Source organism: Schistocerca gregaria, chromosome 3, assembly GCF_023897955.1.
Source record: "Schistocerca gregaria isolate iqSchGreg1 chromosome 3, iqSchGreg1.2, whole genome shotgun sequence".
Classification (NCBI taxonomy): domain Eukaryota; kingdom Metazoa; phylum Arthropoda; class Insecta; order Orthoptera; family Acrididae; genus Schistocerca; species Schistocerca gregaria.
This window is the reverse complement of record NC_064922.1, coordinates 875607405-875620714: the sequence shown is the minus strand read 5'-3', so window position 1 is coordinate 875620714 and position 13310 is coordinate 875607405. Positions and strand designations below refer to the sequence as shown.

Here is a 13310-nt window from a genome sequence, read left to right as displayed (position 1 = left end):
ACAGTGTCCCTAATTTGCTGGGAAGTGGCGGTGCGGTCCCCTACGGCACTGCGTAGGATCCTACGGTCTTGGCGTGCGTCGCTGCGGTCCGGTCCCAGGTCGACGGACACGTGCACCTTCCGCCGACCACTGGCGACAACATCGATGTACTGTGGAGACCTCACGCCCCACGCGTCGAGCAATTCGGCGGTACGTCCACCCGGCCTCCCGCATGCCCACTATACGCCCTCGCTCAAAGTCCGTCAACTGCACATACGGTTCACGTCCACGCTGTCGCGGCATGCTACCAGTGTTAAAGACTGCGATGGAGCTCCGTATGCCACGGCAAACGGGCTGACACTGACGGCGGCGGTGCACAAATGCTGCGCAGCTAGCGCCATTCGACGGCCAACACCGCGGTTCCTGGTGTGTCCGCTGTGACGTGTGTGTGATCATTGCTTGTACAGCCCTCTCGCAGTGTCCGGAGCAAGTATGGTGGGTCTGACACACCGGTGTCAATGTGTTCTTTTTTCCATTTCCAGGAGTGTATGTCGGAAACCACAATGCTTCAAGATGATGATAATGCCGGGTCTCCAGTTGGAACATAACGTCATCTTGACACAATATTTCGGCAGCCTATATAGTCGCCATGTTCACGTGAATAAGCCGTCGCAATAACTCGGCAGAACTGTAATCAAACACGCCGCAGTGGCTCCTTTATACACTGCCTGTAGGTCCCCCATGCGTGCATGAACATAACTGTCCTCTAGCACAAAGCACGAAAGCGCACCAGTGGTGAAAACTCGCGGAAACGATAAATTTACATCAAACTCTGTTGTCAACTTTTGATGACTATAACAAAGACAGTTGTATTTCAATGTTAAAAAAAAACTCTTTGAAAATGGAAGACTGAGGCATCTTCTACCCATCACTGTGGAGCATGAGCTAAAATGCAGAGGTTGTCACCTTTGGAGAGCTGTTTTGGAGACACTCCACAATGCCGCAGACTCTTCCAGTTTCCGTATGTTGCGATGTCTTCCACATTTTTGTCAATAACAAAGACCACCTCTGTCTTTCGTTTCAACCATACTGTGTATTATGGCAGCAATTTAATTTACAACATGCGATGTCCATCTTTCTATGAGAGCCAATGGATCGAAATGTGTTAATGCTGGTTTAGCACTTTACACAGACCTCAAAGTCATGATGGAAATACAAAATGTATGGGGGCATACAAAGCTGTAATTACACACTGGTGGTATGTGTTACAGCAGAAAACAATGTATCACACTACTTACGAAAGGAAAACTTAGGAACACTTTCTTGTGAAATGGTTCCCCTCCAGCACAGGTCTGTGGAAACGGCTTCGATCACTGGCCACCTGCTCCAATGACCAATGCATGCATATTTAATATGATCACCACATATGCTCGATGTCAACAATCAGACAGTATTTGTTTTCGATGTATTGAAAGAGAGGGGTACAGTAATATCTTACTGAGTTTGTAGTTTGACCCCACTGGATATTGTAAAGATAACGAGGAGAGAGACAGACAGAGAGAGACTGTGCTGTTAATGAAGTCTTTGCCGCCATTTCACTGTTGTATTTGTAATGTAATAATCATGTGAATACGATAATGGAGATCACAACATATACAGGGTGGTATTTATAGACCATCATTCGATATCAGGGAATTGTAGAAGTTATGCTTCTGAATTTCTTTGTGCAGTCTTCGTATACTCTACATTATTGTGAATTTCTTCCTGTTTGTTAGTGTGCTATTTTTCTCGTTGTGATAGCTCTCTACCTAGTCAGTGATGGCTTGGGTCTAGACAGCCTTCTAACTAGTCGAACAATGCTGTCAGAACATGGTAGGATACAGAGAGAATTAGCAGGGATCTGTGAGTTGGTGGGGGACATGGTTTACTCATGGAAATCACGTGGATTCAAATGCTGTACACTGATGACTGGAAGATTCGTGCGAATACGGCAGGTAAGGGATACTCAGACAAAATGGGAGTTGAGAGGTGAGCTCTATACTGCTTCTTCTACATCTACATCTACATCTACATGGATACTCTGCAAATCACGTTCAAGTGCATGGCACAGGGTTCATGGAACCACCTTCACATTTCTCTATTATTCCAATCTCGTATAGCACGCGGAAAGAATGAACATATATATCTTTCCGTACGAGCTGTGATTTCCCTTATTTTATCGTGGTGATCGTTTCTCCCTATGTAGGTCGGTACCAACAAAATATTTTCGCATTCGGAGGAGAAAGTTGGTGATTGGAATTTCGTTAGAAGATTCCGTCGCAACGAGAAACCCTTTCTTTTAATGATTTCCAACCCAAATCCTGTGTCATTTCTGTGACACTCTCTCCCATATTTCGCGATAATACAAAACGTGCTGCCTTTCTTTTAACTTTTTCGATGTACTCCGTCAGTCCTATCTGGTAAGGATCCCACACCGCGCAGCAGTATTCTAAAAGAGGACGGACAACCGTAGTGTAGGCAGTCTCCTTAGTAGGTCTATTACATTTTCTAAGTGTCCTGCCAATAAAACGCAGTCCTTGGTTAGCCTTCCCCACAACATTTTCTATGTGTGCCTTCCAATTTAAGTTATTCGTAATTGTAATTCTTAGGTATTTAGTTGAATTTATAGCTTTTAGATTAGACTGATTAATCGTGCAACCGAAGTTTAATGAGTTCTTTTCAGCACTCATGTGGATGACCTCACACATTGCATTATTTGGGGTCAACTGCCACTTTTAGCACCATTCAGATAACTTTTCTAAATCGCTTTGCAGTTTGTTTTGATCGTCTGATGACTTTATTAGTCGATACAGGACAGCGTCATCTGCAAACAACCAAAGACGGCTGCTCAGATTGTCTCCAAAATAGTTTATATAGATAAGTAACAGGAAAGGGCCTATAACACTACCTTGGCGAACGCCAGAAATCACTTCTGTTTTATTCTATGACTTTTCGTCAATCACTACGAACTGTGATCTCACTGAATGGAAATCACAAATCCAGTCACATAACTGAGACTGTATTACATAAGCACGCAATTTCACTACGAGCTGCTTATGTGGTAGAGTATCAAAAGCCTTCCGGAAATCCGGAAATACGGAATCTATCCGAAATCCCTTGTCAAAGCACTCAACACTTCAGGTGAATAAAGAGCTAGTTGTGTTTCACAGGAACGATGTTTTCGAAACCCATGTTGACTGTGTGTCAATAGACCGTTTTCTTCTAGGTAATTCATAATGATCGAACACAATATATGTTCTAAAATCCTGCTGCATATCGACGTTAACGATATGGACCTGTAATTTAATGGATTACTCCTACTTCTTAGGTTGTGGGCAAACATACTACAACCTCTCATGAAGTGACTGCAGTGACAAATTTAGGAGCTAATATGAAGATTTTTACCAAGAGACAATCAGCAGCAGAAGTTCTGTCTTTCGTTATCTCAATAAATAGGAGACAACATTCTTCCGTGTGGTCTGTGTGTCTGCAAGTGGGTGGAATGACATTTTAACAGGTAAATTAAATTTAAATTTACTTCTATACACTTCTTTTGCAGGCCATCATATGGGTGTGGCAGACATAACGCATCCATATTATTGATTCATGTAGACGGTCATTGGATCCTCCATCTTCAGTGCGGATGCAGAAGTATGTCTGACCTTCTGCAGGAATCTCAGAGTAGCGAGCATGGAGGGAATGGATGGGGACTGCCGATAGGTGGCGCATTGTGGGAATGTGGGTCAGCCATGAGGTATGCTGAGATAGACTGCACAGTTGCGATACCACGGTGTCCCAGATGGTGCAGTGGTTAACACACCTGCCTAATGAACTAGAGATCCTGAGATCGAACCCCAGTCCAGTACACATTTTCGCTCATTGCTGTTGATTCCGTGTTATTTCCTGATGCAGCTGACATTAGAAATCCCTTTCCTTTCCTTTCTCTCCCCTCCCCTCCTCCCCAACCCCTCCACCATCAATTTACATATAACAGACCAAAATTTTGCACATGAACTGGCATGACTATATCTCATAATATTTTAACTTAATTTAAAAGTGTTAGTGTAACTAAGCCTTATGGTGTTTACAGGGAAAAAATCTACATAAAATATCTACATAAAAAGGAAAAAACTAATTTTGTAAGAAAAGTGTACATACTCCATTTGATCATATGGCACACAGATATATGTTCAACCAGAACCCAGGAGGCACATGCTACTGGTCAGCTACATTATGCAGCATTGCTGGACCACACATTTTGTAATTTATACTTCTGAACTATACTACCATAGAACACAATATCTTTGAAAAAGGAGTGTTTAAATCTGATTTCATCAGATCGGAACAGTGGATTCTGTAAAGGTAAGCGTTAATACACTGCTAAGATAAAACTTAATGACAGCCTCTTTACTAGCCTGTTGGTCCACCTTAGTGAAGCAATACAGCAGCCATTGTGCATGGTGTGGACTCGACAAGTCCTTAGATTTTCAGGTATGTTGCACCAGACGTCTATGCATAGATTACAAATTCCGGAAAATTATGGGCTGATGTTTAAGGGTGTGGAACTGGTTCCTGATAGTGTCTCAGGTGAGTTAGGTCGTCATCACACCAGGCAAATTCTGTGGCCAAGATGTCAACATTCGTTCACTATGATGTTACACTGTAGCATAATTCTGGTTTGCAATAATGTTCACATGGTTCACGGCTGTATGGTGCCTTCGATTACTACCACAGCTCTCATGGAAGCCCAGGTGTATGGTCCCATAATTTTGGCCCCACCGGCCTGCGTCTGTTACGCACTGCTTCTTGCGAGCAGCTGTTCCCCTGGACGGCAGTATATCCTAATACAACCTTTGACGCTCGACCAAGAGACGTGACTCCTCCGGCCGTGCGACACGTTTCCATGAATCCCTGCTCCAATATTGATGATCCCAAGCCCATTACAATCGAAATTGACGATCTCATTTGGTCTGTATGGAGACACGTAGGTGTCGTCTGATACAGAGTCCATGTTCAACAATGCGCAATAAACAGTGTGTTCCGAAACACTTGTTCTGGCACTAGCGCTGTACTCAGTCGTCAGATGTGCCACAGATCGCCGCCTGTCGTACTTCACAGAGCGAGCAAGCCTCCGACCTCCACGTTCTTTGATGAGGCACGTATGTCCAACGCAGAATCGTGCTTTCATTGTCGATCAACTGCCATTCATGAATGGTCACGGCAGTTGCACGTGAACAGCCGACCAGCTTCGTCACTTCCGAGATGCTCGTTCGTTGGAGCCAGATCATAACTGTCCGCCCTCTACCAAAGTTGTTTATGTCAGTGGATTTCCCCATCTGCAGCCCACATCGTCGCTAGAATGGTTTTCCATTCGTCTCTGTTGTGGCAGTGGACACAATATTTTGGCTCGTCAGTGCAGGACATCGACTTCTACATCTCTCTCTTCTGTGTATGATGGGGAATCAAATAAAAACTGAACACTCGCCACACCGGTACTATGGAATGGTTCCATTCAAAAGTAATCGCCACACAAGTTAAGATATTTATCCCACTGGAAGACCAGATGATCAGTTCCTGTTCCGTAGAACGCGGTCGTCCTCTGATGGATCCACATCTGCATTCACTCTTGCACTTCCGCGTGCGACTGGAACCGATGTCCACACGTGTCTTTCTTCAGTAAGATCGATTGTAAGTAGTTTATACAGTGTAGTTATGTGTATGTGACTATGAAGTGGTTGTTCTTTACTAGTTAAGATCTTTGAACTGTCAGAGGGAAGTTGAAGTTTGTGAAGTTCTTATTGTAAAAAACTTAATAATGTTTAAAAGTAATGAAACTTTATAAAATATAAATGTTAAGAAAGAGAAATGTGTATGTAAAAAAGTGGTTCATGCTTAGGGATCTTATACTGTATAGTAAAAAAGGTGCAGGGAACCCCCTCCGCTACGGAAGTGGCCTGGCGCGCGCTAAAAGATGGATTAGGCGGTCGATCTGGGTGGCTACAGGGGGAGCACGCTACGCAGTTCAGTGGCTAGCCGTTTTACGGTTAACATCGAGGATGCCAAGTGAGGCATTTGAAAGCCAATTTATATTGAAATTGCCTCGGGTGTGGTTTTGGCTGTCGTATGGTGCTCTTGTTATTATGGAATGGCTCTAAAACGAGGATAATGCGTCGCCAAGAAGAATTTACAAAGAATATTCAACAGCAAGGGTGTGAGACCAGATAGCTGCCACGTGCTTGCCACCACTATCGAGCCACTGCTCCACCTTCTTCAGGGACTCAGATATGTATCACAGTATGGACCAGTATGTTCGTGTGAGTGGTTGTTAATAATAATTCCAGTGATATAAACATGTATGTGAACCTTAAAGTTGTCCTGATCATGAAACCAATGTAGGGTCCCATCCTAAACATGCAGAACTATTGATTTGTTTCTGCATTAAACGTGCCAAAATTCAGTGCCAAACTATATATATGGTGCTAGTTAAAATACCTGCTTCACAGGTAATGAGAAAGGCACACAAACTGAACTTATACAGAAGTAATTTTGCTTTGATTATTACTATGAACTACACTCCTGGAAATTGAAATAAGAACACCGTGAATTTATTGTCCCAGGAAGGGGAAACTTTATTGACACATTCCTGGGGTCAGATACATCATATGATCACACTGACAGGACCACAGGTACATAGACACAGGCAACAGAGCATGCACAATGTCGGCACTAGTACAGTGTATATCCACCTTTCGCAGCAATGCAGGCTGCTATTCTCAAACGGAGACGATCGTAGAGATGCTGCATGTAGTCCAGTGGAACAGCTTGCCATGCCATTTCCACCTGGCGCCTCAGTTAGACCAGCGTTCGTGCTGGACGTGCAGACCGCGTGAGACGACGGTTCATCCAGTCCCAATCATGCTCAATGGGGGACAGATCCGGAGATCTTGCTGGCCAGGGTAGTTGACTTACACCTTCTAGAGCACGTTGGGTGGCACGGGATACATGCTGACGTGCATTGTCCTGTTGGAACAGCAAGTTCCCTTGCCGGTCTAGGAATGGTAGAACGATGGGTTCGATGACGGCTTGGATGTACCGTGCACTATTCAGTGTCCCCTCGACGATCACCAGAGATGTACGGCAAGTGTAGAAGATCGCTCCCCACACCATGAAGCCGGGTGTTGGCCCTGTGTGCCTCGGTCGTATGCAGTCCTGATTGTGGCGCTCACCTGCACGGCGCCAAACACGCATACGACCATCATTGGCACCAAGGCAGAAGCGACTCTCATCGCTGAAGACGACATGTCTCCATTCGTCCCTCCATTCACGCCTGTCGCGACACCACTGGAGGCGGGCTGCACGATGTTGGGGCGTGAGCGGAAGACGGCTTAACGGTGTGCGGGACCGTAGCCCAGCTTCATGGAGACGGTTGCGAATGGTCCTCGCCGATACCCCAGGAGCAACAGTGTCCCTAATTTGCTGGGAAGTGGCGGTGCGGTCCCCTACGGCACTGCGTAGGATCCTACGGTCTTGGCGTGCATCCGTGCGTCTCTGCGGTCCGGTCCCAGGTCGACGGGCACGTGCACCTTCCGCCGACCACTGGCGACAACATCGATGTACTGGGGAGACCTCACGCCCCACGTGTTGAGCAATTCGGCGGTACGTCCACCCGGCCTCCCGCATGCCCACTATACGCCCTCGCTCAAAGTCCGTCAACTGCACATACGGTTCACGTCCACGTTGTCGCGGCATGCTACCAGTGTTAAAGACTGCGATGGAGCTCCGTATGCCACGGCAAACTGGCTGACACTGACGGCGGCGGTGCACAAATGCTGCGCAGCTAGCGCCATTCGACGGCCAACACCGCGGTTCCTGGTGTGTCCGCTGTGCCGTGCGTGTGATCATTGCTTGTACAGCCCTCTCGCAGTGTCCGGAGCAAGTATGGTGGGTCTCACACACCGGTGTCAATCTGTTCTTTTTTCCATTTCCAGGAGTGTATTTTCTGAAGTTAACTGAACTTAATATTGGAATTACTTGCTTTAAAGAACGAACATATAAATTGTTTCAAATGGGGTTAGAAATCAATATTGGCAAATTGCTATTTGTTTCTGAAATAGTCACAGTATTTGCCTGTAAAGAGAGTTTCAGTTTATGGGTCACCACTATATTCTTTTCTATTATAAGAAAGATAAACGGAATATTGCACTTACTAAAGAAATCTGACACATTTCCATAACAGTGGGAGTATAAAAAAGTGTTTATGTAGTGTTATTTAACTTCATTTGTGGTGTTTGTATGTTAGTTAAACCAGGGCTCTTGTCATGCCCAATTTCAGTCTCGTGATGTCTTGAGTAATATCTTAGTGCTGAATTGGTTAACGACTGAGATAGTAATTATTATTGTTATGAGTGAAATATCATTTAACTTCCTATGGTTGCTGATTTGTGGAACTAGTATCTACTGCTACCCGCTACTCAGTTCGTCCGGTATTCATTGTACTGTTTAAAAGGAGTATTAATGAAAGTCACTTTAGCAAGTCAGTTTCATTTTTATTTAAACTTAATGTTTCAAATTATTATGCCTAATTAGGCTGGAGACCGTTTGTTGTTTCATTCACGTGAAATTCACTACTTTCATTACTTCCAAAATAAAGCCTTACAGTTTTCTATTAATTGCCACAGATACGAAATTACTGTTCGATACCCTCTACCTATTAGGTAGACCCACGGTCAAAACATTCTATGCTCCTCCCAGAGGGTAACGCTAGCTTGCTATATAGTGTTATACGTGGCTTTTAAGTATGAGAGCTTAAGGTTACAAGGAAACTGCGGCTCGCGTTATAAGGTCGCCAAAGGTGAAAGAATGGCACTGTGAATTATCTAGGCTGTACAGAGGATGTTACAGTACTTCCCAATCAAATCTCTGAAGCGTAGCCTTCGTTCAAGTGTCGGTGTGGGGACGGGCGTTATTGTGCAAGAGGATGATGCCGTCTGACAACACTCCTTGACCGGTTGACTTTATGGTGTGTCGCAATTTTTGCAAAGTGTCTTAGTAGTGCAGAGCACTGGCCGTGATCCCACGCTTGAGGGACTCGACCAGCAGAGGGCGCCTGCACTCAAGGAAGGAGCGCGTCATGATCTGTGTGAACAGCTTTGGTTTTCTTTTACAGGGGAAGTGTGGGTTGTTCCGACTATTGGCTTCACTGTTTTTCCTCGGCCTCTAAATGGTGGGAAAACGAAAGGCCGTGACGAGCTTCGTCGATTTTGGGGCCTTCTGCTCCTCGAGATCCTCAAGCGTGCAACCACAATCAATGCGCAGTGCTATGAAGTCACTTTGCAGGAACTGTGACGCGCCATAAGTCAAAACTCCCAGGAATGCTGTCGGGCGGAGTCATCCTGTTGCACGACAGCGCCCGCCCCCACACTGTCAGTCGGACGGAGGCTGCACTTGAAACATCTCTGTGGAGTCGTTTCATAAGACGCTTGTCTCACTGGATTCTGTGCATCCTATTCTGTCCACTGCCTGATTGCGGTTTAATTTATTAACTCTTCCAGAAAGAGTGACCAAACAAAGGCTTATTAAATCATATTATGTTTGATTTTCTTGTGTTCCTTAGGAAATCATGAGCTGTATTTATTACGGTTTTCCCTTCACCCTACCCTATGTGTGTGAATGTGACTGACTGAGTGTTTTTACGTGTAGTTTCGGGTTTCTTTTGTGGGGGACGCTGAGTTGGTTGTCGTCTGCTAGGAGCAGGTGATGTTTGCTTCTCGTTTGGAGGGTGGCACAGGATGACTAACTTAGGATCCCAGTACCTGGACCGAGAGGTTTACCCCTTTCAGTCTGAGGTTGGTTTGTCTGTCAGGTTGGTGGCTAAGCCGAAGCTCGGGGGAGAAAGGACACTCTGCAGCTAGCGGCTGGTGAGTACAGTTCGTAGCTCCTAGCGAGGGTTTCTGCCTTGCCGAGTTAATATTATTTCGTGACGGCAAAATAATTCTGCTATTGTACCATTAAAATTTCTTACATTTGTGCCTGGTTTCATGTCTAATTTCTGAACAGTTAACTCGTAATAAAGTTTACCACGGGCTGAATTTCGGCCGTTCGTAAGCGGCAGCCGCGGATTCCGTGTGATATATCTACTATACGAATCTTGAGAATCGGATAAACCTCTTTTCAAGCTAGTGCATGAGCGTAATGGTGATAGGTATCTCTCTGTACTATTTCTGTCGTGAATATGTAGACGGAATGATTGAATTATTGTGTTCCACTTCCCTTTTGTGTGTTTTTCATTTTCTAATTGCGCTATTCTACCACTTTTTGGCGAATTATTTAGTTAAATTTTTCATTCAGGTCCAGTCATGTGTCTTCATAGGATGTGCATCAAATTCAGTAATGAAATAAATATTCTACGTAAAAGATAAACTCCGCGTCCTTTATCTTTATCATTGATGCCAGTTTTCAAATTAAATTTCTATTCCCTGATTTTTTTTAAAAAAAAATTACTGTGGTTGCTTGTGATGAACACAAATGGGAGAAGAAATCAATTTAATTACACGACCTCACTGATATACGGCATACAATGCTGTTCATCTTGTTAGTGTCTTTAAATAACTGCATTCTTATAATTAAATTCTTAATTTAATTGAATTGATACTTTCCAGTTCGGTCTTTTCTTAATTGTTAGGAAGGGCTTGGGCTGGTGGCGACCCTGTACTGTAATTTTTAAAATTATAATTGTCCATGTGAGGAGGCTTAACCAGAAATTGCACACAAGGATTACATCTCCATTATTCTTGTACGTAACGTATGTCGAACCTTGGCTAGGATTCGTTTACAGTTCTACATACATACTTTACACGCTTCAGCGATTTGATTGCCAAGCACTTCCGTACAGCCTGGATGGTTCACTGTGCGTCAGACAAGGAAGTCCAAGAGTGTTCGTGGTTGCGGATACGTCAGCGGCTGATGCCTTCTACGAAACAGGAATTGACTGTCTCGTCTCGCAGTGGGATAAATGTCTTAACATGACTGATGATTACTTTTGTAAGAAACCATTGCGTGATCCCATTGTTGCGAGTGTTCCGTTTTCCTCTGACTGCCTTATACATATATTTTTACTAATTTTAAGTATAAAGAGACGCAGCGCTCACTACGAGATTCCGCCGATACAGATAAGTAATCTGGGAACAACAACGCTATGCAGTATAGTTGGGCTCTTTTTATACACCGTTGCAATGCATGTATTGAGGTGAACCACCTTAAGTCCTTAACACCTGAATAATTTTTTACATCTACATCAATATGGATATTCTGCAAACCTCATTTAAGTGCTTGGCAGAGGGTTCATCGAACCACTTTCACAATTCTCTCTTATTCCAATATCGTATAGCGCGCTGAAAGAACGAACAACTATATCTTTCTGTACGAGCTCTGATTTTATCATAGTAATCTTATTTTATCATAGTAATCGTTTCTGCCTATGTAGGTCGGTGTTAACAAAATATTTTCGCATTCGGAGGCGAAAGTTGGTGATTGAAATTTGGTGAGAAGATTCCGTCGCAACGAAAAACGCCTTTGTTTTAATGATGTCCACCCCAAATCCTGTATCATTTCAGTGACACTCTCTACCATATTTCGCGATAATATAAAACGTGCTGCCTTTCTTCGAACTTTTTCGATGTACTCCGTCAGTTCTATCTGGTAAGGATCCCACACCACGCAGCAGTATTCTAGAAGAGGACGGACAAGCGTAGTGTAGGCAGTCTCCTTAGTAGATCTGTTACATTTTCTAAATGTCCTGCCAATGAAACGCACTCTTTGGTTAGCCCTTAGCCCTACCCGCAACATTTTCTATGTGTCCCTTCCAATTTAAGTTGTTCGTAATTGTAATTCATAGGTATTTAGTTGAATATACGGCCTTTAGATTTGACTGATTTATCATGTAACCGAAGTTTACGGATTCCTTTTAGCATTCATGTGGATGACCTCAAATTTTTGCGGTATTTAGGGTCAGTTGCCTAAAGGAAAAAATTTAAAAAATCATATTTTGTAACCAGTAACGAAATTTTATAGAGTACATTAAGGTCAAATCTGAGATACGTGTATTGTAACTGTCAGGTATAACTGGGTATGACGCGCATATGCGACAACAGGCATTTGAGAAATTAAACACTTAGAACACTTCGTTCAGTAAAAGTTTTATATGATTAAAAATAAGTTAATTAATGGTAGCATACATTTTAAATAATTGTGTATAATACAGTATACCATTATCCGTGAATTTATTGCAAACAATTTATTCTCTTGCCTAGGCACACGTACTACACATGAATACTGGCTGTCCTTTACAATATGGTCTGTTACGTATTTACCTTGTGGCTGTAACTAGAGGCCAATGAACTAATGAACCAGTTTAGGTAGGCTTAAGTAGAGCTGGTTTTATTGGATCTGGTGTTTCTTTCATTGTAGTTTTCTACATGCTGGCTGAATGCCTTTTTATTTTTCATGCCTTTCCCCAGCTGCTGAATGCGTAGGCTATCCTGCATTTGAATTTTCTTGTTACGGCGAACTATGAAACCGTTACAGTCCATGTCCGAGTTAAGAGCATGTGTTTTGAAATATCCATTTGCATTTCGTGGAGCATAAACCCTGGGGATCCATCGCCCATAACATGATAGCTACAACTTGTTAACATTTCATTAGATTTTCCATATCGGAATAAAAGTGAAAAATAACCAGTGAAAAGAGTGTTGAAATCGTATGTTCATATGAGTTAATGGAAAATTTTACTAAATTGAAGTGAATATGGGACCGATGACCTCGCTGTTTGGTCCCTTCCCCCAAACCAACCAACAAAGTGAAAATACTCTGAGGTGGCAAATGCCATGGGTTCGATGTGTAAATACAAAGATGGCGGTAGTCTCGGTAAGCAATGTATAAAAGGGCGGTGCACTGCCGGAGGTGACATTTCTTGAATTCAGCACGGCCGAACTACATCGGCTAACGGGCGTGCCGATGCTGAAAGACTGCTTCAAGCATTCGGCGAGACTCTTAAATGCCGACACGAGAAGATCCACAAATCCTGTCATCAGGAATCTGGGAAACCAGATTCACTGGCGAGAGACAACAAGATTGCCGGACTTGCTACGAGAGTAGCAACGCTGCTAAGTAGCAAGAGGAAGGAAAAAGAAGAGTGTCAAACCAGAAGAAAGAAACCACGACGCGATGAACCGAAAATCAGACCAGAGGAACAAGAAGGAAAAGCAGCTAGACCTGCTAACCCTTCAACCCAACGA

The 13310-nt window shown here is 43.7% G+C and overlaps 1 long non-coding RNA gene across 1 annotated transcript in view; it reads left to right on the top strand.

The window, feature by feature from the left end:
• LOC126354965 (uncharacterized) overlaps positions 1–13310 on the top strand; it is a 95680-nt gene that overhangs the window by 21009 nt on the left and 61361 nt on the right. Inside the window, exon 3 of the long non-coding RNA XR_007565423.1 lies at positions 3578–3772. This is a non-coding gene — a long non-coding RNA (uncharacterized LOC126354965). The remainder of the gene's footprint in view (positions 1–3577; positions 3773–13310) is intronic.